Source organism: Ranitomeya imitator, chromosome 4, assembly GCF_032444005.1.
Source record: "Ranitomeya imitator isolate aRanImi1 chromosome 4, aRanImi1.pri, whole genome shotgun sequence".
Lineage (NCBI taxonomy): Eukaryota > Metazoa > Chordata > Amphibia > Anura > Dendrobatidae > Ranitomeya > Ranitomeya imitator.
Window position 1 is genome coordinate 265,152,144 of NC_091285.1, and position 24,610 is coordinate 265,176,753.

Sequence of the window (24,610 nt, forward strand, 5' to 3'; positions counted from 1 at the left end):
AGCAGGGTTCTTTTTTGTGGCCAAGAAGGATGGCTCTTTAAGACCTTGTATTGATTACCGCCTTCTTAATAAGATCACAGTCAAATTTCAGTATCCTTTGCAGCTGCGGTCTGATTTGTTTGCTCGGATTAAGGGGGCTAGTTGGTTCACCAAGATAGATCTTCGAGGGGCGTATAATCTTGTGCGAATTAAACAGGGCGATGAATGGAAAACAGCATTTAATACGCCCGGGGTCATTTTGAGTACCTGGTAATGCCATTCAGTCTTTCTAATGCTCCATCTGTGTTTCAGTCCTTTATGCATGACATCTTCCGAGAGTACCTGGATAGATTCATGATTGTATATTTGGATGACATTTTGGTCTTTTCGGATGATTGGGAGTCTCATGTGAAGCAGGTAAGAATGGTGTTCCAGGTCCTTCGTGCGAATTCCTAGTTTGTGAAGGGGTCAAAGTGTCTCTTTGGAGTTCAGAAGGTTTCATTTTTGGGTTTCATTTTTTCCCCTTCTACTATCGAGATGGACCCTGTTAAAGTTCAGGCTATTTTTGATTGGACTCAGCCGACATCTGTGAAGAGCCTACAGAAGTTCCTGGGCTTTGCTAATTTTTACCGTCGCTTCATCACTAATTTTTCTAGTATTGCTAAACCGTTGACTGATTTGACCAAGAAAGGTGCTGATGTGGTCAATTGGTCCTCTGCGGCTGTAGAGGCTTTTCAGGAGTTGAAGCGTCGTTTTTCTTCTGCCCCTGTGCTGTGCCAGCCAGATGTTTCGCTCCCGTTTCAGGTCGAGGTTGATGCTTCTGAGATTGGTGCAGGGGCTGTTTTGTCACAAAGAAGTTCTGATGGCTCGGTGATGAAACCATGTGCCTTCTTTTCTAGAAAATTCTCGCCTGCTGAGCGAAATTATGATGTTGGCAATCGAGAGTTGTTGGCCATGAAGTGGGCATTCGAGTAGTGGCGACATTGGCTTGAAGGAGCTAAACATCGCGTGGTGGTCTTGATGGATCACAAGAATTTGACTTATCTCGAGTCTGCTAAACGGTTGAATCCTAGACAGGCTCGATGGTCGCTCTTTTTCTCCCGTTTTGATTTTGTGGTTTCATACCTTCCGGGATCTAAGAATGTGAAGGCTGATGCCCTGTCAAGGAGTTTTGTGCCTGACTCTCCGGGTGTTCCGGAGCCGGCGGGTATTCTTAAAGAGGGGGTAATTTTGTCTGCCATCTCCCCTGATTTGCGACGCGTGCTGCAGAAGTTTCAGGCTGATAGACCTGACCGTTGTCCAATGGAGAAACTGTTTGTCCCTGATAGATGGACTAGTAGAGTTATCTCTGAGGTTCATTGTTCAGTGTTGGCTGGTCATCCTGGAATCTTTGGTACCAGAGATTTGGTGGCTAGATCCTTTTGGTGGCCTTCTTTGTCACGGGATGTGCGTTCTTTTGTGCAGTCCTGTGGGACTTGTGCTCGGGCTAAACCCTGCTGTTCTCGTGCCAGTGGGTTGCTTTTGCCCTTGCCAGTCCCGAAGAGGCCCTGGATGCATATTTCCATGGATTTTAATTCTGATCTCCCTGTTTCTCAAAGGATGTCGGTCATTTGGGTGGTTTGTGATCGCTTCTCTAAGATGGTCCATTTGGTACCCTTGTCTAAATTGCCTTCCTCCTCTGATTTGGTGCCATTGTTTTTCCAGCATGTGGTTCATTTGCATGGCATTCTGGAGAACATCGTCTCGGACAGAGGTTCCCAGTTTGTTTCAAGGTTTTGGTGCTCCTTTTGTGCTAAGATGGGCATTGATTTGTCTTTTTCTTCGGCTTTCCATCCTCAGACTAATGGCCAAACCGAACGAACTAATCAGACTTTGGAAACATATCTGAGATGCTTTGTTTCTGCTGATCAGGATGATTGGGTGTCCTTCTTGCCTTTGGCTGAGTTCACCCTTAATAATCAGGCCAGCTTGGCTACTTTGGTTTCTCCTTTTTTCTGCAATTCTGGTTTCCATCCTCGTTTCTCTTCAGGGCAGGTTGAGCCTTCGGACTGTCCTGGTGTGGATACTATGGTGGACAGGTTGCAGCAGATTTGGACTCATGTGTTGGACAATTTGACATTGTCCCAGGAGAAGGCTCAACGTTTCGCTAACCGCCGGCGCTGTGTTGGTCCCCGACTTCGGGTTGGAGATTTGGTTTGGTTGTCATCTCGTCATGTTCCTATTAAGGTTTCCTCTCCTAAGTTTAAGCCTCATTTCATTGGGCCATATAAGATTTCTGAAGTTCTTAATCCTGTGTCATTTCGTTTGGACCTTCCAGCTTCTTTTGCCATCCATAATGTGTTCCATAGGTCGCTGTTGCGGAGATACGTGGTGCCTATGGTTCCCTCCGTTGATCCTCCTGCCCCGGTGTTGGTCGAGGGGGAGTTGGAGTATGTGGTGGAGAAGATTTTGGATTCTCGTGTTTCAAGACGGAAACTCCAGTACCTGGTCAAGTGGAAGGGTTATGGTCAGGAAGATAATTCCTGGGTTTTTGCCTCTGATGTTCATGCTGCCGATTTAGTTCGTGCCTTTCATTTGGCTCATCCTGATCGGCCTGGGGGCTCTGGTGAGGGTTCGGTGACCCCTCCTCAAGGGGGGGTACTGTTGTGAATTCTGTTGTCAAGCTCCCTCCTGTGGCCGTGAATGGTACTTCGGTGAGTTCTGTCCGTGGGCTCCCTCTGGTGGCTGTCAGTGGAGCTGCTGCTTCTGAGGTTCCTTACACAGGTGACATGGTTTATCCTTTGGTTGGCTTCTCTATTTAACTCCACTTAGATCGTTACTCCATGCCAGCTGTCAATGTTTCTGCATTGGTTCAGTTCGCTCTTGGATCTTTCTGGTGACCTGTCTACTCCAGCAGAAGCTAAGTTCCTGATAGTATCTAATTTGTTCATTGTTTTCTTGTCCAGCTGGATATTATGATTTTGTCTTGCTAGCTGGAAGCTCTGGGATGCAGAGTGGCATCTCGTCACCGTTAGTCGGTGCGGAGGTCTTTTTTGCACACTCTGCGTGGTCTTTTGTAGTTTTTTGTGCTGATCGCAAAGCTACCTTTCCTATCCTCTGTCTATTTAGTAAGTCTGGCCTCCCTTTGCTGAAACCTGTTTCATTTCTGCGTTTGTGACTTTCATCTTTACTCACAGTCAATATATGTGGGGGGCTGCCTTTTCCTTTGGGGAATTTCTCTGAGGCAAGGTAGGCTTTATTTCTATCTCTAGGGCTAGCTAGCTCTTAGGAGCAGCTTAACATACATTTTTTTTTGCAAAAAACGTAATAACTAAATACCCTGTATTTTTTTCATTTTTTGACTAGCACTTGCTTATTTACTGTAACCTTTTTTACATCAGAGTAGTTTTGACCTCTCTGTGCGCTTTTTGTGTCTTCAAGTTCTTTGGTGGTGTGAACAGGTTTCTACAGACTTGTTCACTGTGCAAGTAGCCCATGTGTTTTTTGGTTCTATAATTGTTCTCTTGTTTTCTACAAGACTGGGGAGTTAACCACTCCTCTGTGGGTCATTTGCATTGTAGCTGTTCCATCCTGCACGTCCACATGGATATTTTCTCTCTGAACCCTGCTTATACAGGTACTATACAGATGATCAGGTTTTTAAATACATCAAATAGGGATTATATACATTAGATAGGGCTACTCTTTTATGGGTATACCTTGGCGATGTATTAACTAAATACCCTGTATTTTTTCATTTTTTGACTAGCACTTGCTTATTTACTGTGACCTCTTTTTACAACAGAGTATTTTTGACCTATCTGTGCACTTTTTGTGTCTTCAAGTTCTTTGGTGGTGTGAACAGGTTTCTACAAACTTGTTCACTGTGCAAGTAGCCCATGTGTTTTTTGGTTCTATAATTGTTCTCTTGTTTTCTACAAGACTGGGGAGTAGGGTTGAGCGACTTTTCATTTTTTCAGGTCGAGTCGGGTTTCTGAAAAGTCGGGTCGAGTGAAATCAGCCAATCTTATTGAAAAGTTGGGGTCGGGGATCGGCCGAAACACGAAACCCAATGCAAGTCAATGGAAATTTTTTTTATATATATATTTACTGCAGCGCGATATAGCAGAAAAGCCGGTAATTCAATTGCCGGCTTTTCATTTCTCCTGCCTAAACCCGACATGATATGAGACATGGTTTACATACAGTAAACCATGTCATATCCCCGTTTTTTTTGCATATTACACACTACTGTTAGTAGTGTGTATGTGCAAAATTTCGGCGCTCTAGCTATTAAATTTAAGGGTTAAATCGCGGAAAAAATTGGCGTGGGCTCCCGCGCAAGTTTCTCCGCCAGAGTAGTAAAGCCAGTGACTGAGGGAAGATATTAATAGCCTGGAGAGGGTCCATGTTTATTGCCCCCCCGGCTAAAAACATCTGCCCCAGCCACCCCAGAAAAGGCACATCTGTAAGATGCGCCTATTCTGGCACTTAGCCACTCTCTTCCCATTCCCGTGTAGCAGTGGGATATGGGGTAATGAAGGGTTATTGTCAACTTGCTATTGTAAGGTGACATTAAGCCAGATTAATAATGGAGAGGCGTCAATTCTGACACCTATCCATTATTAATCCAACTGTATGAAGGGGTTAAAAAAACACACACACATTATTAAAAAGTATTTTAACCCCTTTACCCCCAAGGGTGGTTTGCACGTTAATGACCAGGCCAATTTTTACAATTCTGACCACTGTCCCTTTATGAGGTTATAACTCCGAAACGCTTCAACGGATCCTGGTGATTCTGACAATGTTTTCTCTTGACATATTGTACTTCATGATAGTGGTAAAGTTTCTTTGATAGTACCTGCGTTTATTTGTGAAAAAAACGGAAATTTGGCGAAAATTTAGAAAATTTCACAATTTTCAAACTTTGAATTTTTATGCAATTAAATCACAGAGATATGTCACACAAAATACTTAATAAGTAACATTTCCCACATGTCTCCTTTACATCAGCATAATTTTGGAACCAATTTTTTTTTTTGTTAGGGAGTTATAAGGGTTAAAAGTTGACCAGCAATTTCTCATTTTTACAACACCATTTTTTTTTAAGGACCACATCTCATTTGAAGTCATTTTGAGGGGTCTATATGATAGAAAATGCCCAAGTGTGACACCATTCTAAAAACTGCACCCCTCAAGGTGCTCAAAACCACATTCAAGAAGTTTATTAACCCTTCAGGTGTTTAATAGGAATTTTTGGAATGTTTAAATAAAAATGAACATTTAACTTTTTTACACAAAAAATTTACTTCAGCTCCAATTTGTTTTATTTTACCAAGGGTAACAGGAGAAATTGGACCCAAAAAGTTGTTGTCCAATTTGTCCTGAGTACGCTGATACCCCATATGTGGCAGTAAACCACTGTTTGGGCGCATGGGAGAGCTCGGAAGGGAAGGAGCGCTATTTGACTTTTCAATGCAAAATTGACAGGAATTGAGATGGGACGCCATGTTGCGTTTGGAGAGCCACTGATGTGCCTAAACATTGAAACCCCCCACAAGTGACACCATTTTGGAAAGTAGACCCCCTAAGGAACTTATCTGGATGTGTGGTGAGCACTTTGACCCACCAAGTGCTTCCCAGAAGTTTATAATGCAGAACCGTAAAAATAAAAAATCATATTTTTTCACAAAAATTTTATTTTTGCCCCCAATTTTTTATTTTTCCAAGGGTAAGAGAAGAAATTGGACCTCAAAAGTTGTTGTCCAATTTGTCCTGAGTACGCTGATACCCCATATGTGGCAGTAAACCACTGTTTGGGCGCATGGGAGAGCTCGGAAGGGAAGGAGCGCAGTTTGACTTTTCAAAGCAAAATTGACAGAAATTGAGATGGGACGCCATGTTGCGTTTGGAGAGCCACTGATGTGCCTAAACATTGAAACCCCCCACAAGTGACACCATTTTGGAAAGTAGACCCCCTAAGGAACTTATCTAGAGGTGTGGTGAGCACTTTGACTCACCAAGTGCTTCACAGAAGTTTATAATGCAGAACCGTAAAAATAAAAAATCATATTTTTTCACAAAAATTATATTTTTGCCCCCAATTTTTTATTTTTCCAAGGGTAAGAGAAGAAATTGGACCTCAAAAGTTGTTGTCCAATTTGTCCCGAGTACGCTGATACCCCATATATGGCAGTAAACCACTGTTTGGGCGCATGGGAGAGCTCGGAAGGGAAGGAGCGCCGTTTGACTTTTCAATGCAAAATTGACAGGAATTGAGATGGGACGCCATGTTGCGTTTGGAGAGCCACTGATGTGCCTAAACATTGAAACCCCCCACAAGTGACACCATTTTGGAAAGTAGACCCCCTAAGGAACTTATCTGGATGTGTGGTGAGCACTTTGACCCACCAAGGGCTTCACAGAAGTTTATAATGCAGAGCCATAAAAATAAAACAAAATTTTTTTCCCACAAAAATTATTTTTTAGCCCCCAGTTTTGTATTTTCCCTAGGGTAACAGGAGAAATTGGACCCCAAAAGTTGTTGTCCAATTTGTCCTGAGTACGCTGATACCCCATATGTGGGGGGGAACCACCGTTTGGGCGCATGGGAGGGTTCGGAAGGGAAGGAGCGCCATTTGGAATGCAGACTTAGATGGAATGGTCTGCAGGCGTCACATTGCGTTTGCAGAGCCCCTAATGTACCTAAACAGTAGAAACCCCCCACAAGTGACACCATTTTGGAAAGTAGACCCCCTAAGGAACTCATCTTGATGTGTTGTGAGAGCTTTGAACCCCCAAGTATTTCACTACAGTTTATAACGCAGAGCCATGCAAATAAAAAATATTTTTTTTTCCACAAAAATTATATTTTAGCCCCCAGTTTTGTATTTTTCCAAGGTTAGCAGGAGAAATTGGACCCTAAATGTTGTTGTCCAATTTGTCCTGAGTACGCTGATACCCGATATGTGGGGGGGAACCACCGTTTGGGCGCATGGGAGGGCTCGGAAGGGAAGGAGCATCATTTGGAATGCAGACTTAGATGGATTGGTCTGCAGGCGTCACATTGCGTTTGCAGAGCCCCTAATGTACCTAAACAGTAGAAACCCCCCACAAGTGACCCCATATTGGAAACTAGACCCCTCAATGAACTTATCTAGATGTGTTGTGAGAACTTTGAACCCCCAAGTGTTTCACTACAGTTTATAACGCAGAGCCGTGAAAATAAAAAATCTTTTTGTTTTCCCACAAAAATTATTTTTTAGCCCCCAGTTTTGTATTTTCCCAAGGGTAACAGGAGAAATTGGTCCACAAAAGTTGTTGTCCAATTTGTCCTGAGTACGCTGATACCCCATATGTTGGGGTAAACCCCTGTTTGGGCACACAGGAGAGCTCGGAAGGGAAGGAGCACTGTTTTACTTTTTCAACGCAGAATTGGCTGGAATTGAGATCGGACGCCATGTCGTGTTTGGAGAGTCCCTGATGTGCCGAAACAGTGGAAACCCCCCAATTATAACTGAAACCCTAATCTAAACACACCCCTAACCCCAATTCCAACGGTAACCCTAACCACACCTCTAACCCTGACACACCCCTAACCCTAATCCCAACCCTATTCCCAACTGTAAATGTAATCTAAACCCTAACCCTAACTTTAGCCCCAACCCTAACTGTAGCCCCAACCCTAACCCTAGCCCTAACCCTAGCCCTAACCCTAACCCTAGCCCTAACCCTAGCCCTAACCCTAGCCCTAACCCTAGCCCTAGCCCTAACCCTAGCCCTAATGGGAAAATGGAAATAAATACATTTTTTTTTATTTTTCCCTAACTAAGGGGGTGATGAAGGGGGGTTTGATTTACTTTTATAGCGAGTTTTTTAGCGGATTTTTATGATTGGCAGCCGACACACTGTGAAAGACCCTTTTTATTGCAAAAAATATTTTTTGCAATACCACATTTTGAGAGCTATAATTTTTCCATATTTTGGTCCACGGAGTCATGTGAGGTCTTGTTTTTTGCGGGACGAGTTGACGTTTTTATTGAAAACATTTTTAGGCACGTGACATTTTTTTATCGCTTTTTATTCCGATTTTTGTGAGGAAGAATGACCAAAAGCCAGCTATTCATGAATTTCTATTGGGGGAGGCGTTTATACCGTTCCGCGTTTGGTAAAATTGATAAATCAGTTTTATTCTTCGGGTCAGTACGATTACAGCGATACCTCATTTATATCATTTTTTTTATGGTTTGGTGCTTTTATACGATAAAAACTATTTTACAGAAAAAATAATTATTTTTGCATCGCTTTATTCTCAGGACTATAACTTTTTTATTTTTTTGCTGATGAAGCTGTATGGCGGCTCTTTTTTTGCGGGACAATATGACGCTTTCAGCGGTACCATGGTTATTTATATCTGTCCTTTTGATCGCGTGTTATTCCACTTTTTGTTCGGCGGTATGATAATAAAGCGTTGTTTTTTGCCTCGTTTTTTTTTTTTTTTTCTTACGGTGTTTACTGAAGGGGTTAACTAGTGGGACAGTTTTATAGGTCGGGTCGTTACGGACGCGGCGATACTAAATATGTGTACTTTTATTGGTTTTTTTTTTTTATTTAGATGAAGAAATGTATTTATGGGAATAATATTTTTTTTTTTTTTCATTATTTTGGAATATTTTTTTTTATTTTTTTTACACATTTGGAAATTTTTTTTTTTACTTTTTTACTTTGTCCCAGGGGGGGACATCACAGATCAGTGATCTGACAGTTTGCACAGCACTCTGTCAGATCACTGATCTGACATGCAGCGCTGCAGCCTTCACAGTGCCTGCTCTAAGCAGGCTCTGTGAAGCCACCTCCCTCCCTGCAGGACCCGGATCCGCGGCCATCTTGGATCCGGGGCTCGAGCAGGGAGGGAGGTGAGGAGACCCTCGCAGCAACGCGATCACATCGCGTTGCTGCGGGGGGCTCAGGGAAGCCCGCAGGGAGCCCCCTCCCTGCGCAGTGCTTCCCTGCACCGCCGGCACATCGCGATCATCTTTGATCGCGGTGTGCCAGGGGTTAATGTGCCGGGGGCGGTCCGTGACCGCTCCTGGCACATAGTGCCGGATGTCAGCTGCGATAAGCAGCTGACACCCGGCCGCGATCGGCCGCGCTCCCCCCGTGAGAACGGCCGATCGGCTATGACGTACTATCCCGTCCAGGGTCAGATAAGCCCAGGGCACCTCGACGGGATAGTACGTCTAAGGTCACAGAGGGGTTAATGAAATAAACACACAGGTTGTTTTTAATATTTTATTGCTCTCTCAGTCCACCTGAAGACCCTCGTTCTGTAACAAATTAAAAATAATAAACCAACAATATACATACCTTCCATTGATCTGTCACGTCCCACGCTGTAAATCCATCTGAAGGGGTTAAAATGTTTTACAGGCAGGTGTGCTAATGCAGCTGTGCTCGTGGCTGTAAAACCCCGGCGAATGAAGGTAATGTAGGTCAATGACCTATAGTTACCTTCAGTCCCGGTGATGCGCCCTCTGCTGGATGTCCTCAAATGACCTCGAGCATGGGAACTTTCCTGGAAAGGTTTCTACAGACTTGTTCACTGTGCAAGTAGCCCATGTGTTTTTTGGTTCTATAACTGCAGATACAGAGTAGCCAATTAGTTAAGCACTAAAAAGAGTGGCAAAAGGCCTGCTGCTGGTGGAAAGGGGAATAGGCATGTTGGAAAGGGAAAAAAATGTTGTGTCCGTGGGGTAGGTGGTAAAGCAACAGTAACATCTGCAGAAGAAATACCATCTTCCAGCCAAAGTAAGATGCCTACTTCTTTTTGTGGACAGATGAAGCACAAAAACAGCAGGTGCTTGAATGGATATCAAGTGCTCATTCAAGTGGGCTCTCCTCCATGTCAACTTCAACATCACAACTACTCCAGTCCTCTGAGTTGTTACCCCAATCGCACTTGCTTCCTCACAGCTCCCAAGTCTCCAGCTGCATGTCTGAGCATGGGGTAACACACATGGTTGAGTCTGTAGAGCTGTTTATGCATACTATAGCCTGGGAATCAGAGGTCTGCTCCAGAGCTTCTGTGAATCCAGATGAGGAAATGATCTGCCCTGATGCCCAGAATCTTTGTGAGATGGATCCAGGCCCAGATGAAGAAGGTTCTGAGCATAACGTTGACCCTCGTTCCCAAACTGTAACTCGTGTTGGTGGAGACAATGAGGAAGATGATGATGAGACTGAGATACCTGATTGGAACGAAAACTTGACTTTTCGGTCGGGGCAGGAAGAGGTTGGCTCTGAGGACGATGGGTGTGAGAACACACAGGATGATGATGACGAGGTTGTAGACCCCACTTACTGTCAACCCCTAGTCCACCAGGCCATGAGGTCAGCAGAGGAGGTGGAGGAGGATGCTAGTGATGAGTCTGACGATGAGGTAACGGTGCACCTTCCTGGACAGAGACGTAGTACTGGAAGCACGTCAACAACTGCATCCTCAACCCCAACTGTGCCTCAGACCAGAAGTCGTGGTGGCTCTTCAGGTTGCACGGGCTCTAAGCCTTGCATAGCCTGGACATTTTTTGACATCGCAAAGGATGACCCAACTCATGTTGTCTGTAAGATTTGTCAACAAAATCTCAGTAGAGGCCAAAAAATCACTAGCTTGAGTACTTCATGCATGAACCGTCACATGGATATGAGGCATAAGTTGCAGTGGGAAGCTCATTGTGCTACAATGCGGACTAGTGGGCCGGGTCAGCCACCAATTGCCCCATCAAGTGCATCCGCATCCTCTTCATCCTCTGTGACTGTGGGGACAGCAGACGCACATGGTTTTGGATACAGACCTTCCACCTCTTTACTCGCAACAGCCAGTGTGATTGGCAGGTCGTCAGGACATTTGCAAGTGGAAACACCTGCTGGTGTTGTACGCTCTCCAACTTCGACACCACATTTTGACCAAGGCAACATAACAAGGGAAGAGTGCCAGGGAGGCTAGTCCTGATCTGGAACACCCCAATAAGTTTTCTAAGTTGGCAGATGAGGGGGGTGCCAGTACAAGGGTAGCACTGCTGCAGCCAGGCATGTCCTCTGAAAGCCAGAGGAGGGACTGCTCCAGTAAGAGGGAAATAGGAGAGCAGGGCAGGCCAGAAAAGTGCTGGTAGTGGGGGACTCAATTATTAGGGGAACAGATAGGGCAATCTGTTACAAAGACAGGGATCGTCAAATGGTGTGCTGCCTACCTGGCGCTCGAGTCCCACACATCGCTGATTGGGTGGACAGATTACTGGGAGGGGCTGGTGAGGACCCAGCGGTCATGGTGCACATTGGCACAAATGACAAAATTAGAGGTAGGTGGAAGGCCCTTAAAGATGATTTCAGGGAATTAGGCCGCAAGTTGAAAGCAAGGACCTCCAACGTGGTATTTGCCGAAATACTGCCTGTACCACGTGCCACACCAGAGAGGCAACGGGAGATTAGGGAGGTTAATAAGTGGCTCAAGAATTGGTGTAAGAAGGAGGGTTTTGGTTCCTGCAGAACTGGGCCGACATCTCAGTTGGCTACAGGCTCTATGCTAGGGACGGGCTGCATCTCAATGGGGAAGGTGCAGCTGTGCTGGGGGAGAAAATGGCTAGAAGGTTGGAGGAGTGTTTAAACTAGGAATTGGGGGGAGGGTATTCATTTTATAGGAGGGGAAGATAGTACAGATAGCGACCTGGGCACAAATAAGGAAGTTGGGGGTGGTGGTGGCATGGGGGGTGGGGTTAGAACAGTTAATAATTTAAGAAATAGAGGTACAGAGAGAAACATCAAGTGGATGTATAGTAATGCCAGAAGCCTCGCCAACAAAATGGACTAATTAGAACTAATGTTGTTGGAGCATAATTATGACATGGTGGGGATATCTGAAACGTGGCTGGATGAGAGCCATGACTGGGCTGTTAACTTGCAGGGCTATAGCCTGTTCAGAAATGACCGTACAGATAAGCAAGGGGGTGGGGTGTGTCTATATGTAAAATCGTCCTTAAAACCCATCCTGCGTGATAATATAGGTGAATTTGATGAAAATGTAGAATCCCTGTGGGTGGAGATAAGGGGAGGGGGAAAAAATAATAAATTACTGATAGGGGTTTGTTATAAATCTCCAAAAATAATGGAAGCAATGGAGAATATCCTTGTAAAGCAAATAGATGAAGTTGCGACTCAAGGAGAAGTCATTATTATGGGGGACTTCAACTATCCTGAAAAAGATTGGGGAACAGAAACCAGCAGTTCAAGCAAAGGTAATCGGTTTTTGACAATTATGAGAGACAATTACCTTTCACAACTGGTTCAGGACCCAACAAAAAGGGGGGCACTGCTAGACCTAATATTAACCAACAGGCCAGACCGCATAGCAAATATAAGGGTTCGGGGTCACTTGGGAAATAGTGATCACAAAATAATAAGTTTTCATGTATCCTTTAAAAAGATGTGTAATAGAGGGGTTACAAGGACACTAAACTTCAGAAAGGCAAATTTCCAACGGATGAGAGAGGATCTTGGTGCAATTAACTGGGATGATATACTGAGACATAAAAATACACAAAGAAAATGGGAGACGTTTATTAGCATCCTGGATAGGACCTGTGCACAGTATATACCATATGGGAATAAACATACTAGAAATAGGAGGAAACCAATATGGCTAAATAGAGCTGTAAGGGGCGCAATAAGTGACAAAAAGAAAGCATTTAGAGAATTAAAGGAAGTAGGTAGTGAGGAGGCATTAAATAAATACAAAAAAATTAAATAAATTCTGTAAAAAGCAAATCAAGGCAGCAAAGATTGAGACAGAGAGACTCATTGCCAGAAAGAGTAAAAATAATCCCCAAATATTCTTTAACTACATAAATAGTAAGAAACTAAAAAATGATAGTGTTGGTCCCCTTAAAAACAGTCTGGGTGAAATGGTGGATGAGGATGAGGAAAAAGCCAATATGCTAAATGACTTTTTTTCATCAGTATTTACACAAGAAAATCCCATGGCAGACAAAATGACTAGTGATAAAAATTCCCAATTAAATATCACCTGCTTCACCCAGCAGGAAGTACGACAGTGTCTAAAAATCACTAAAATTGACAAATCTCCGGGCCCGGATGGGATACACCCTCGAGTACTGCAGGAATTAAGTACAGTCATTGAAAGACCATTATTTTTAATCTTTAAAGACTCCATAATAACAGGGTCTGTACCACAGGACTGGCGTGTAGCAAATGTGGTGCCAATATTCAAAAAGGGGACAAAAACTGAACTCGGAAATTATAGGCCAGTAAGCTTAACCTCTACTGTGGGTAAAATCCTGGAGGGCATTTTAAGGGATGCTATACTGGAGTATCTGAAGAGGAATAACCTCATGACCCAGTATCAGCACGGGTTTACTAGGGACCGTTCATGTCAGACTAATTTGATCAGTTTCTATGAAGAGGTAAGTTCCGGACTGGACCAAGGGAATACAGTGGATGTAGCGTATATGGACTTTTCAAAAGCTTTTGATACGGTGCCACACAAAAGGTTGATACATAAAATGAGAATAATGGGGATAGGGAAAATATGTGTAAGTGGGTTGAGAGCTGGCTCAGGGATAGGAAACAAAGGGTGGTTATTAATGGAGCACACTCGGACTGGGTAGCGGCTAGTGGTGGGGTACCACAGGGGTCAGTATTGGGCTCTCTTCTTTTTAACATATTTATTAATGACCTTGTAGGGGGCATTCAGAGTAGAATTTTAATATTTGCAGATGACACTAAACTCTACAGGGTAATCAATACAGAGGAGAACAATTTTATATTACAGGATGATTTATGTAAACTCGAAGCTTGGGCTGATAAATGGCAAATGAGCTTTAATGGGGATAAATGTAAGCTCATGCACTTGGGTAGAAGTAATAAGATGTATAATTATGTGCTTAATTCTAAAACTCTGGGCAAAACCGTCAATGAAAAAGACCTGGGTGTATGGGTGGATGACAAACTCATATTCAGTGGCCAGTATCAGGCAGCTGCTAAAAAGGCAAATAAAATAATGGGATGCATTAAAAGAGACATAGATGCTCATGAGGAGAACATAATTTTACCTCTATACAAGTCACTAGTTTGACCACACTTAGAATACTGTGCACAGTTCTGGTCTCCGGTGTATAAGAAAGACATAGCTGAACTGGAGCGGGTGCAGAGAAGAGCGACCAAGGTTATTAGAGGACTGGGGGTCTGCAATACCAAGATAGGTTATTACACTTAGGGCTATTTAGTTTGGAAAAACGAAGACTAAGGGGTGATCTTATTTTAATGTATAAATATATGAGGGGACAGTACAAAGACCTTTCTGATGATCTTTTTAATCGTAGACCTGAAACAGGGACAAGGGGGCATCCTCTACGTTTGGAGGAAAAAAGGTTTAAGCATAATAACAGACACGGGTTCTTTACTGTAAGAGCAGTGAGACTATGGAACTCTCTGCCGTATGATGTTGTAATGAGTGATTCATTACTTAAATTTAAAAGGGCACTGGATACATTTCTGGAAAAGTATAATGTTACAGGGTATATACACTAGATTCCTTGATAGGGCGTTGATCCAGGGAACTAGTCTGATTGCCGTATGTGGAGTCGGGAAGGAATTTTTTTCCCCAATGTGGAGCTTACTCTTTGCCACATGGTTTTTTTTTGCCTTCCTCTGGATCAACATGTTGGGGCATGTTAGGTTAGGCTATGGGTTGAACTAGATGGACTTATAGTCTTCCTTCAACCTTAATAACTATATCTCTGCATGCACCTTCCTCACAGACCAGCAGTTTGCCAGGGACACCCTACTCAACTCCGTCTAAGCATGGCAGCCAGCCCTCAGTCCCTCAGATGTGGACAAGTAAAAGACCATTTCCTCCTAGCCATGACAAAGCTAAGAGGTTGAATTTCTCCATCTGCAAGCTTTGGCTACAGAAATGCTGCCTTTCCACCTGGAGGACAGAGAAGGATTTTCGAGACCTTATGTCCGTCGCAGTGCCCCAGTACCAGATGCCCAGTCGCCACTACTTCTCAAAGAAAGCTGTGCCTGCGTTACACCAGCATGTCACACACAACATCACCGCTTCCTTGAGAAACTCTGTGTGTGACAGGGTGCATTTCACCACAGACACTTGGATGAATAGACATGGACAGGGGCGTTACATGTCGGTGACTGGGCACTGGGTAACTACAGCGACATCAGGAGAAGGGGCTGCTGTCCAAGTCTTGCCGTCCCCATGAGTTGCCCGTCGATCCTCTGTATCTAGAAATTCCTCCACTGCTTCTGCCTCCTCAACCTCCTCTCGGTCCTCCACCTGCACCCAAAGCCTGTCTGGTAATTCCACCCACGTTGTAACTGCGCAGAAGGAATCCTGCACACCTCCTCACTATGCTGTCAACAGGGCTCAACGGCATCAGGCAGTGTTTACATTGAAATGTCTGGGAAATGTGAGTCACACAGCTAAGGAGTTTTGGTCAGCTCTGGAGACCGAGTTCCATCAATTGTTGTCTCCACTCAACCTGCAGCCAGGGAAGGCTGTGTGCGACAATGCTGCAAACCTGGGTGCGGCCCTTCGCCGGGGCAATGTCAAACACGTGCCTTGTATGGCTCATGTTTTGAACCTGGTTGTCCAGCAATTTATATCCCACTATCCTGGACTAGATGGGCTTCTGCAGAGGGCACGGTCGCTGTGTGATCACTTCCGCCGTTCGCATCATGCAGCTCAACGACTTGCATCTCTACAGAAGTCGTTGGGCCTGCCAGTTCACTGGCTGAAATGCAATGTGCCCACACGGTGGAATTCAATTCTGCACATGTTGCAGTGACTGTGGCAGCACCAACAAGCCCTGGTGCAATATTTTGTGACGTATAGCCTAGGCCAACGAGATCAAGAGGTGGGGCAAATCATGCTGCAGGAGTGGTCTCAGATCAGGGACCTATGCACCCTTCTGCACAGTTTTGAAATAGCAACGAAGATGTTTAGTGCTGATGATGCCATTATCAGCATGAGCATTCCAGTGATTTACATGCTGGAGCACACCTTACACAGTGTTCGGAGTCAGGTGGTGGAACAAGAGGAGGAGGAGGAACAGGAGGAGTCGTATGCGGAAGGGATCATATCTCCAAGATCAAAAGGTTGGCAGTACCAAGGTGGCTGGCATTGGAGGCTGGCAAATTTGGCAAAATAATTCCTGCCATAGAAAGGGATTCACGCTTGCAGGAGTAATCCCACTGCCACCTCTGTTGCGACCTTATCTCACCTCCCACTGCCTGAAAAATATGCTGGTGTCAGTGAATCCTGTAGGGGTTTCGTGAGCCAGTGTGGTATACATCTCGAGCTCCAGAGCGGGCTAAGGTGGGATTCATAATCTTTCTCCTATCAGACAGAACTTTGGAGTGGGCTACACCGCTGTGGGAGCGCAATGATCATGTGGTGCAGAGTGTTCCTCGGTTTCTGGGCACTCTGAAACAGGTCTTTTTGGAACCCCAAGTCACCCATGATACGGCGCTCCAACTACTGGCATCTATCAAAGAAAATTTCCAAAAATGCATATTCTCAAAAATGTGGTACTTCTGTATATTTGAGTAGAATTAAATTCCACATGAATACATTTGCATCTTTTGTCACAAAGGAGTGCGGTCTAGATCATTTTAAGAAACATTTACAGTGAGAGTTGGCTGCAAAACATTAAGAGGAAGCATGATTGAGAAAAAAACAAGTCAGAACATAGAGTTCTGAGTCAAGTTAAAGGAGGGAGATGAAGAAAAGGACGCAATAGCCGTGCAAGACTATCTGATTTGAGGATGACCCATAAAGACAGTAAACATCCTTCGATTAGTTATCTGATCTGAAAGAATATTCATAGCCCTGTTGAGGATGATTGAAGAAACCTCTGGACTAGTCAGTGACCCTGAAACATTGGAATAACAGTACCAAGCAAACCACTAGCAATTGTATTGATTACAACCTCTGCACCAATCCGTACCTCCCACTCCCGACTCCAAAACTTCTCCCATGCTGCGCCAATCCTCTGGAATGCTCTACCCCAAGAAATTAGGAGCATCCACAACTTGCACAGGTTTAGGTGCTACCTCAAAACACATTTGTTCAGAGTGGCCTATCACAATCCCTAATCAAAGTCATTTTATGTGTAAGTGTGTGTATGTAGCCCATTTACTATCTCTATTCCCCACTCCCTCAAGATCGCTGGACCATCATTTTAAATATACACCTGTACTTTGTATCTCTCCCACCTGATTGTAGATTGTAAGCTCTCACGAACAGGGTCGTCTTAGTTTGCTTTAATTTTTATATTGTTAATGTTGTTACTTATGACTGTTGTGTTTGAAACTGTTAAACTGTAAAGCGCTGCGGAATATGTTGGCACTTTATAAATAAAGATTGTTATTATTATTATTATACCGGGTGGGCCATTTATATGGATACACCTGAATAAAATGGGAATGGTTGGTGATATCAACTTCCTGTTTGTGGCACATTAGTAAATGGGAGGGGGAAAACTTTTCAAGATGGCTGGTGACCATGGCGGCCATTTTGATGTTGGCCATTTTTGGATCCAACTTTATTTTTTTCAATGGGAAGAGGGTCATGTGACACATCAAACTTATTGAGAATTTCACAAGAAAAACAATGGCGTGCATGATTTTAATGTTATTTTATTCTTTTGTGAGTTATTTACAAGTTTCTCTTTGTTTACAGCCATTGGGATGTCGCAGAGGTTAACATGTAAGGAACGGATAGAAATTATGCTGATGTGTGGTGAACACAGTATCCGGGTCATTGCAGCAGATTTCAGTGCAAGGAATCCTACAAGACCACCTATCTCCCATGCTACAGTTAGCAAACTGCTTGCCAAATTTCATGACACAGGTTTAGTGTTGGATTTGCCAAAATGTGTATGCAAGAAAACTGTCACTAATGAAGAAACATCAGTGGCTGTCCTAGCTTCACTCTGCAAGAGCCCACAGATAGCACTCGCCACATGTCACTGGAGAGTGGCATCAGTCGAACATCCCTTCGACAGTTATTAGCTACTCACAAATGACACCCTTACAAAATCCAGCTGCTGCAGCATATCAACGAGGATGACCCAGATCGGCGTGCTGAACTTGCATAATGGGCAAAACAAAAATTGGAACAGGACCCTCCGTTTAAACAGAACATTATGTTCAGTGATGAGGCAAACTTTTTTGTGAATGGTGAAGTTAACAAAACCACCGCTATTGGTCTGACAAAAACTTACAGTGGATAGATCCCTCCATGACTGTTGGAACACAAAAATTGATGGTATGGTGTGGCACATGGGGTGCAAAGATAGTGGGGCAATTTTTCATCAATGGAGACATCAATGCCACTGGATAACTGAAATTGCTACATGATGATGTGTTTCCCTCTTTATGTACGGAAGATGGTACGTTTCTTGAATTTTTCCAGCAAGATGATACACCACCACATTATGGCTGTCAGGTCCGAGCATTCCTACATGAAAGTCGATTGGCTGTAGTGGGCCACCAAGGTCTCCCTATCTAATCCCCTTAGACTTTTATCCTTGGGATCATCTGAAGGCAATTGTCTATGCTGTGAAGATACGAGATGTGTAGCATCTGAAACAATGGATACTGGAAGCCTGTGCTAGCATTTATTTTGCAGTTTTGCTATCAGTGTGCCAAGAGTGGGAGAAGAGGGTTGCGTTGACAATCCAATACAATGGGCAGCACTTTGAACACATCTTATGAGTAAAAAAAATTGTAAATAACTCATGAAAGAATAAAGTTACATTAACCCCTTCATGACCCAGCCTATTTTGACCTTAAAGACCTTGCCGTTTTTTGCAATTCTGACCAGTGTCCCTTTATGAGGTAATAACTCAGGAACGCTTCAATGGATCCTAGCGGTTCTGAGATTGTTTTTTCGTGACATATTGGGCTTCATGTTAGTGGTAAATTTAAGTCAATAAAATCTGCGTTTATTTGTGATAAAAGCAATTTTCACATTTTGAATTTTTATTCTGTTAAACTAGAGAGTTATGTGACACAAAATAGTTAAGAAATAACATTTCCCACATGTATACTTTACATCAGCACAATTTTGGAAACAACATTTTTTTTTTGCTAGGAAGTTATAAGGGTTAAAATTTGACCAGCAATTTCTCATTTTTACAACGAAATTTACAAAACCATTTTTTTAGGGACCACCTCACATTTGAAGTCAGTTTGAGGGGTCTATATGGCTGAAAATACCCAAAAGTGACACCATTCTAAAAACTGCACCCCTCAAGGTACTCAAAACCACATTAAAGAAGTTTATTAACCCTTCAGGTGCTTCACAGCAGCAGAAGCAACATGGAAGGAAAAAATGAACATTTAACTTTTTAGTCACAAAAATTATCTTTTAGCAACAATTTTTTTATTTTCCCAATGGTGAAAGGAGAAACTGAACCACGAAAGTTGTTGTCCAATTTGTCCTGAGTACGCTGATACCTCATATGTGGGGGTAAACCACTGTTTGGGCGCACGGCAGGGCTTGGAAGGGAAGGAGCGCCATTTGACTTTTTGAATAAAAAAATGGCTCCACTCTTTAGCGGACACCATGTCACGTTTGGAGAGCCCCTGTGCGCCTAAAAATTGGCGCTCCCCCACAAGTGACCCCATTTTGGAAACTAGACGCCCCAAGGAACTTATCTAGATGCATAGTGAGCACTTTGAACCCCAAGGTGCTTCACAAATTGATCCGTAAAAATGAAAAAGTACTTTTTTTCACAAAAAAATTCTTTTAGCCTCAATTTTTTCATTTTCACATGGGAAACAGGATAAAATGGATCCTAAAATTTGTTGGGCAATTTCTCCTGAGTACAACAATACCTCACATGGGGGGGTAAACCACTGTTTAGGCACATGGTAAGGCTCGGAAGGGAAGGAGCGCCATTTGACTTTTTGAATGAAAAATTATCTCCATCGTTAGCGGACACCATGTCGCGTTTGGAGAGACCCTGTGTGCATAAACATTGGTGCTCCCCCACAATTGACCCCATTTTGGAAACTAGACCCCCCAAGAAACTTATCTAGATGCCTAGTGAGCACTTTAAACCCTCAGGTGCTTCACAAATTGATCTGTAAAAATGAAAAAGTACTTTTTTTTCACACAAAAAATTCTTTTCGCCTCAATTTTTTCATTTTCACATGGGCAATAGGATAAAATGGATCATAAAATTTGTTGGGCAATTTCTCCCGAGTACACCGATACCTCATATGTGGGGGTAAACCACTGTTTGGGCACACGGCAGGGCTCGGAAGGGAAGCCGTGCCATTTGACTTTTTGAATGGAAAATTAGCTCCAATTGTTAGCAGACACCATGTCGTGTTTGGAGAGCCCCTGTGTGCCTAAACATTGGAGATCCCCCACAAGTGACCCCATTTTGGAAACTAGACCCCCCAAGGAACTTATCTAGATGCATATGGAGCACTTTAAACCCCCAGGTGCTTCACAGAAGTTTATAACGCAGAGCCACGAAAATAAAAAATAATTTTTCTTTCCTCAAAAATGATTTTTTAGCCTGGAATTTCCTATTTTGCCAAGGGTAATAGGAGAAATTGGACCCGAAATGTTGTTGTCCAGTTTGTCCAGAGTACGCTGATACCCCATATGTGGGGGTAAACCACTGTTTAGGCGCACGGCAGGGCTCGGAAGGGAAGGCACGCCATTTGGCTTTTTAAATGGAAAATTAGCTCCAATTGTTAGCAGACACCATGTCGCGTTTGGAGAGCCCCTGTGTGCCTAAACATTGGAGATTCCCCAGAAATGACCCCATTTTGGAAACTAGACCCCCAAAGGAACTAATCTAGATGTGTGGTGAGGACTTTGAACCCCCAAGTGCTTCACAGAAGTTTATAAGGCAGAGCCATGAAAATAAAAAAAAAAAATTATTTTCTCAAAAATGATCTTTTAGCCTGCAATTTTTTATTTTCCCAAGGGTAACAGGAGAAATTTGACGCCAAAAGTTGTTGTTCAGTTTCTTCTGAGTACGCTGATACCCCATATGTGGGGGTAAACCACTGTTTGGGCACATGCCGGGGCTCGGAAGTGAAGTAGTGATGTTTTGAAATGCAGACTTTGATGGAATGCTCTGTGGGCGTCACGTTGCGTTTGCAGAGCCCCTGATGTGGCTTAACAGTAGAAACCCCCCACAAGTGACCCCGTTTTGGAAACTAGACCCCGAAAGGAACTTATCTAGATGTGTGGTGAGCACTTTGAACCCCCAAGTGCTTCATAGAAGTTTATAATGCAGAACCGTGAAAATAATAAATACGTTTTCTTTCCTCAAAAATAATTATTTAGCCCAGAATTTTTTATTTTCCCAAGGGTTACAGGAGAAATTTGATCCCAATATTTGTTTTCCAGTTTCTCCTGAGTACGGTTATACCCCATATGTGGGGGTAAACTACTGTTTGGGCACATGCCGGGGCTCGGAATTGAAGTAGTGACGTTTTGAAATGCAGACTTTGATGGAATGCTCTGCGGGCGTCACGTAGCGTTGCAGAGCCCCTGATGTGGCTAAACAGTAGAAACCCCCCACAAGTGACCCCATTTTAGAAACTAGACCCCGAAAGGAACTTATCTAGATGTGTGGTGAGCACTTTGAACCCCCAAGTGCTTCATAGAAGTTTATAATGCAGAACCGTGAAAATAATAAATACGTTTTCTTTCCTCAAAAATAATTATTTAGCCCAGAATTTTTTATTTTCCCAAGGGTTACAGGAGAAATTGGACCCCAAAAGTTGTTGTTCAGTTTCTCCTGAGTACGCTGATACCCCATGTGTGGGGGTAAACCACTGTTTGGACACACGTCGGGGCTCAGAAGGGAAGTAGTGACTTTTGAAATGCAGAATTTGATGGAATGGTCTGCGGGCGTCACGTTGCGTTTGCAGAGCCCCTGGTGTTTCTAAACAGTAGAAACCCCCCACAAGTGACCCCATTTTAGAAACTAGACCCCCCAAGGAACTTATCTAGATATGTGGTGAGCACTTTGAACCCCCAAGTGCTTCACAGACGTTTACAACGCAGAGCCGTGAAAATAAAAAATCATTTTTCTTTCCTCAAAAATGATGTTTTAGCAAGCATTTTTTTATTTTCACAAGGGTAACAGGATAAATTGAACCCCAGTAATTGTTGCGCAGTTTATCCTGAGTATGCTGGTACCCCATATGTGGGGGTAAACCACTGTTTGGGCACACGTCGGGGCTCGGAATTGAGGGAGCACCATTTGACTTTTTGAATACGAGATTGGCTGGAATCAATGGTGGCGCCATGTTGCGTTTGGAGACCCCTGATGTGCCTAAACAGTGGAAACCCCTCAATTCTACCTCCAACACTAACCCCAACACACCGCTAACCCTTATCCCAACTGTAGCCATAACCCTAATCACAACCCTAACCCCAACCCTAACCCTAAGGCTATGTGCCCACGTTGCGGATTCGTGTGAGATTTTTCAGCATCATTTTTGAAAAATCCGCGGGTAAAAGGCACTGCGTTTTACCGGCGGATTTTCCGCGGATTTCCAGTGTTTTTTGTGCGGATTTCACCTGCGGATTCCTATTGAGGAACAGGTGTAAAACGCTGCGGAATCCGCACAAAGAATTGACATGCTGCGGAAAATACAACGCAGCGTTTCAGCGCGGTATTTTCCGCACCATGGGCACAGCGGATTTGGTTTTCCATAGGTTTACATGGAACTGTAAACCTGATGGAACACTGCTGCGAATCCACAGCGGCCAATCCGCACCGTGTGCACATAGCCTAATTCTAAAGGTATGTGCACACGCTGCGGAAAACACTGCGGATCCGCAGCAGTTTCCCATGAGTTTACAGTTCAATGCAAACCCATGGGAAACAAAAATCGCTGTACACATGCTGCGGAAAAACTGCACGGAAACACAGCGGTTTACATTCCGCAGCATGTCACTTCTTTGTGCGGATTCCGCAGCGGTTTTACAACTGCTCCAATAGAAAATCGCAGTTGTAAAACCGCAGTGAAATGCGCAGAAAAAACGCGGTAAATCCGCCATAAATCCGCAGCGGTTTAGCACTGCGGATTTATCAAATCCGCAGCGGAAAAATCCGCAGAGGACCAGAATACGTGTGCACATAACGATACCCTAGCCCTAACCCTAGCCCTACCCCTAACCCTACCCCTAACACTACCCCTACCCCTACCCCTACCCCTACCCCTAACCCTAACCCTACCCCTAACCCTACCCCTAACCCTAACCCTACCCCTACCCCTAACCCTACCCCTAACCCTACCCCTAACCCTACTCCTAACCCTACCCCTAACCCTAACCCTAACCCTATTCTAACATTAGTGGAAAAAAAAAATTCTTTATTTTTTTATTGTCCCTACCTATGGGGGTGACAAAGGGGGGGGGTCATTTATTATTTTTTTATTTTGATCACTGAGATAGATTATATCTCAGTGATCAAAATGCACTTTGGAACGAATCTGCCGGCCGGCAGATTCGGCGGGCGCACTGCACATGCGCCCGCCATTTTGGAAGATGGCGGCGCCCGGGGAGAAGACGGACGGACCCCGGCAGGATCGGTAAGTATGATGGGGTGGGGGGAGCACGGGGGGGGGGATCGGAGCATGGGGGGGTGAATCGGAGCGCGGGAGGGGTGGAACGGAGCACGGGGAGGGTGGAACGGAGCATGGGGGGGCGGAACGGAGCACGGGGGGGTGGAACGGAGCACGGGGGGGGTGGAACGGAGCACGGGGGGGGTGGATCGGAGTTCCGGGGGGGGTGACTGGAGCACGGGGGGGTGATTGGAGCACAGGGGTGAGCGGATAAGAGCACGGGGGGGGAGCGGAGCACAGGACGGAGGGGAGCGGGGCAGTGTACCGGGCAGATCGGAGGGCTGGGGGGGCGATCGGTGGGGTGGGCTGGGGGCACATTAGTATTTCCAGCCATGGCCGATGATATTTCAGCATCGGCCATGGCTGGATTGTAATATTTCACCCGTTATAATAGGTGAAATATTACAAATCGCTCTGATTGGCAGTTTCACTTTCAACAGCCAATCAGAGCGATTGTAGCCACGGGGGGGTGAAGCCACCCCCCCTGGGCTAAACTACCACCCCTGTCCCTGCAGATCGGGTGAAATGGGAGTTAACCCTTTCACCCGATCTGCAGGGACGTGATCTTTCCATGACGCCGCATAGGCGTCACAGGTCGGATTGGCACCGACTTTCATGACGCCTACGTGGCGTCATGGGTCGGGAAGGGGTTAAAACCAAGCACACCATTGTTTTTCTTGTGAAATAATAATAATAATCATCTTTATTTTTATATAGCGCTAACATATTCCGCAGTGCTTTACAGTTTTGCACACATTATCATCGCTGTCCCCAATGGGGCTCACAATCTAAATTCCCTATCAGTATGTCTTTGGAATGTGGGAGGAAACGGGAGAACCTGGAGGAAACCCACGCAAACACGGAGAGAACATACAAACTCTTTGCAGATGTTGTCCAGGGTGGGGCTTGAACCCAGGACTCCAGCACTGCAGTGCTATCCACTGAGCCACCG

The 24,610-nt window shown here is 44.4% G+C and overlaps 1 protein-coding gene across 1 annotated transcript in view; it reads right to left on the minus strand.

The window, feature by feature from the left end:
- Positions 1-24,610, minus strand: part of TRHDE (thyrotropin releasing hormone degrading enzyme) — a 1,712,820-nt gene that overhangs the window by 677,076 nt on the left and 1,011,134 nt on the right. The window lies entirely within an intron of this gene.